The following is a 4,668-nucleotide window of genomic DNA, read 5'->3' on the forward strand; positions in this document are numbered from 1 at the left end:
GTGCCGAAGCTAACGGTACCCAAAAACTCCTCCCCAGTGTGGTCTTATGAGATGATTATGTAATGGTGACCTTTTAGTCGATTTAATGATGATTACCTATATTTGAGGAGAAGGTTAATGAACAAGGCATGAGTTTCATAGCTTAGGCACTCAGTTGATTTCAGAACTCAGGTGTCCAAATTGGGCAAACGAGGTCCAAACTAAGCTTGGTCAGTTATGACACATCCGTGACATTGAAGTGGATGTTTTGGAGCTGGAGATTCCAAAAAAATACTCCCTAATTGAAAAGTAGACGCTTAGAAGCAAGATTAGTTTCATACCTTAGATACTTAGTTAATTTTAAAACTCAAGTGTCTGAATCGGGCATATGATGTCGAAATTGAGTTGGGTTAGTTCCAATAAGTCCACGACATTGAGGTGGACATGCAAGGGTTGCTGGTACCCAAAAAATCCTCCTTAGCTAAAATTAGACTCTTAGAAGCAAACTAAGTTTCATACCTTAGATACTTAATCGATTTCAGATTTCAGGTGTCCAAATTGGGCATACGAGATCCAAACTGAGTGAGGTAAGTTCCAACACATCCGTGACATTGAACTGGATGTGCTAAAGCTGATAGTACAAAAAACTTCTCCTCAACTGAAAATTAGATGCTTAGAAGCAAACTGAGTTTTATACCTTAAATACTTAGTTAGTTTCAGAGCTTGGGCGTCCAAATCAGGCATATAATGTCTAAATTGAGTGGAGTCAGTTTCGACACATTTGTGACATTGAAATGGTCATACCGGAGGTAACAATACACAAAAACTCCTCCCACGATGAAAATTAGACGCTTAGAAGTAAACTAAGTTTCATACCTTAGGTACTTAGTTGATTTTAGAACTCAGGTATCCAAATTAGGATATGAGGTGTAAACTGAGTGGGGTTAGTTCCAACATGTCTATGACATTGAAGTGGACGTGTCAAAGCTGACGGTACACAAAAAATCCTCCCCAACTAAAAATTAGATACTTAAAATAAAATTGAGTTTCATAGCTTAGATAATTAGTTCACTTCAAAACTTAGGTGTCCAAATCGAGTATACAAGGTCCAAACTGAGTGGGATCAGTTTTGACATGTCCATGACTTTTAAATGTACGTACCAAAGTTGACGTTAGCCAAAAAATCCTCCCCAACTGAAAATTAAACACTTAGAAGCAAACTGAGTTTCATGCCTTAGGTACTTTGTTGATTTTAGAACTCAGGTGTTCAAATCGGGCATGCAAGGTTCAAATTGAGTGAGGTCAGTTTCAAAACATATGTGACATTGAAGTGGATGTGTTGGAGACAAATATTCATAAAAAATCCTCTCCAACTGAAAATTAGATGCTTAGAAGCAAATTTAGTTTCATAACTTATGTACGTAGTTAATTTCAGAACTCAGATGTCCAAATCGACCATATGAAGTCCAAACTGAGTGGGGTTCCAACACATCTGTGGCATTGAAATAGATGCGTCACAGCTGATGGTACCCAAAAAATTCTCCTCAGCTAAAAAGTAGATGCTTAGAAGCAATATGAGTTTCATACCTTAGATACTTAAAGATGGACACTAAAAATTCATCCCATTTTTAAAATGGACACTTAAAATCAAAGTTAGATATTTAAAACTGGGTCATTTTTTATTTAACTATGTAGTAATTATTCTTGCTATCATATCATTTGCACTTATAATAATCAAAAAATTTAAACTAAATATTGTATATTTATTATTTTGTAGGGTCTGCGGTCTGTCAAATGATGATAAGGACGATGACGATCATGATGATGATGATGCAGACTATATTTTTTTTATTTTTTTATTTTTTGTTACGTGGACATACCATGTATATGATATTTATGTACATTCTAACACTTTTTATGTATATATATTCTCATTTTCTTAATGACTACAATCGTTGACCTACAATTATGGTTCAATATGATATGTGATGAAATGTAATTATAGAATTTTCACAAGACTGCCTGATTTAAAACAAAAAATTAATTGTATGAAACTTTTAGTGATGGTTCTAAAAATGTCACTAAAAGTTGGTCAATAGTGATGGTTCCAAAGCTGTCACTAAAAGTCGGTCAATAGTGACAGTTCTGAAACCGTTACTAAAGGTGGGCCAATAGTGACAATTCTAGAACCGTCACTAAAAGTGAGACAATAGTGATAGTTTCGAAACCATCACTAATAGTAGGTTTTTAGTGACGATTTTCAGTTAAAAAATAATTTCAGTTATCGTGATGGTATTACACCTTTAGTGATGGTCCGCTTATATCACTAATACTCAATTATTAGTGATGGTTCTAAAAGTAATGAGTTGAGATGGCCGTTATAATGACCAATCTGTAAGCACCACTAAGCCGTCACTAGTAATTAATAGTGATGGTTTGCTATTATTAGTGACAATTTCTAGCCATCACTAAATTTTTTTTTTTTTTTTTTTTTGTAATGTTAACTCCTTTAAAATTTGTTAAGGGAATCCAAAGCCTAGAGAACATGGGATAGAAGTAACATTTTCTGCACCAGTAAATGGCTTATGAACCAAATATATAGCAACGAAAAACAATATCTCATTCTACCCTTCCATTTTATTTCTACAATAATTAAGAGATCATAATGTTTCTGGGAAAATACTGGGTATTGGGTAAGTCCCATCCTGAACTTGGGCCACAAAAGAGAATGATTCATGGTCAATATATCCCAATTCTAAATAACCATTCCATAAATAGCAAGTGCCAAAACACCCATGTGGACTTCTTTTTCCTCTCCTTTCATTAGGGGCTTCAGACTTTCCCAACTGATCCTTTTGCCACCTCTTTTTAATTTGTCGATCCACTTTTTGAGTTTTGATGCCTATCACCTTACATATCTCTTTTCTAAATAAGAGTTTAGGATTATACCAATACATCCTATAAGGTGTATGAAGCTTCATCAAATGCAGCAACTATATGTATTCTTCAATAGTTAGAACCATATCTATCCCCTCAAAAGTGAAACAGGAATAAGAAGGATTCCAAAAATCCACTTGAACACTCATCATTTCTTGGTTCATTGTTATATGCAATAAGAATACAATGTGACCATATAATTGAGAGAATTTCAATCATCTTTTGACTCTCAAACTTGCTATTCTGGAGTGTGCGAGTCACTTCTACTCTTTTGGTATGTAGTGCGTATGCATAAAATGAATGCAGAATGTGGGAAACAACACAAAGGAACTCAAACAAATACAACAAAAGAATGGACTAAGTCATGTGAAGAAGGATGAAGCTCCTATCCCAACTCCAGGGGGGTTTATGCTTACATGTTTTCTCTAAGACTTTGTTGTAAGGGAGGAAACTAGAGTCAAATATGTGTGGTTTAAGCTATATTCCCTATCAGAAATAGGTTCCCCATAATGTTCCCTATCCTTACCCAATGAGTTTGGACAAAGTAAAAACTGAGTGAAGTGACTCGCACACTCCAGAATAGCTAGTTCACCTAATTACTAGCTGTTGATTGCTCTCTAGACTAATCATAGACCAAGGAACCAGTAGTCTTGGTTTGCAGTTACCAAAGTTGGGATCGGAACTTCAGTTATTCGAGGGAAATATACTAACACCTCGTACACACCTGTTTTACGAACAACACCTAATTAACCATGAATAATCCTTAAATTGAATCTAATGACCTTAATTAACTCCTTAAAAAGAAAATAAATATTAAAACTTTAAAAGAAAATGTGAAATAAGGTATGGTTTAGGATTAATGTCTAATAAGACCGCCAAAGGAGGGGATCTTATTAGATAAACCCCCCTTAGAACTAATATAAGTGAGGTCTGAAAGATTGGTTTACTTTTTTTTAAAATCATTGGGATGCACATGCACCAAAATAGAATATGTATACACATAATAATCAGGCAAATTCATCAATTTAAGCAAGAAGAGTCTTTAAAATATTCCTAGGTTTCCATATTTTTTTAAAGAATTTTCTGAATATTTTCCTACATTTTTTTAACAATTCTATAAGATTTTAAAAAAAAATTCTTATTTTATTTATTTTTGGTATTTTTTGTTTTCCATTTTCTTGTTATCTAAATAAAAATGACTAAAATAAATTTTTTTTATTTTAATTTGTTTTATTTGTTTTATTTTTAAAATATTTTTCCCAGTTTTTAAAAATTGAAACTAAATTAAAAATCAAAATTTATATTAAAGAACAAACCAACAGTTCGGGACGGGTTAGACTAGTTCAACCAGTTTGACTCGAGTCAATGGGTCAACTTAAGTTGACCCGAGTCAGACCGAATTGACCCAGTTAGGGAAGAGGGCTACCATGTGTCAACCAACGGTGGTGATACATGGTGCTCATATTTTATTTTTTCTATATTTTTTTAATTTTTTAATTTACTGGAGCAGATGACGTTAGCATGATGTCACCCACCATGTGGCAGAATCTGGTAGGCCCTAAAAATTTGAAATAGATCACTAATGTGACAATAATACATCCATCTAGAGAAAACACACATTGGACACCTAATATTACACAACTTCTCAAACGCGCGGTCCTAGACGCCCCACTTGTCACTGCCCATATAATGACACGTGTCCCACTTATATATATATATATATATATATATATTAAATCTTAATATAAAAAG

Source organism: Malania oleifera, chromosome 1, assembly GCF_029873635.1.
Source record: "Malania oleifera isolate guangnan ecotype guangnan chromosome 1, ASM2987363v1, whole genome shotgun sequence".
NCBI lineage: Eukaryota > Viridiplantae > Streptophyta > Magnoliopsida > Santalales > Ximeniaceae > Malania > Malania oleifera.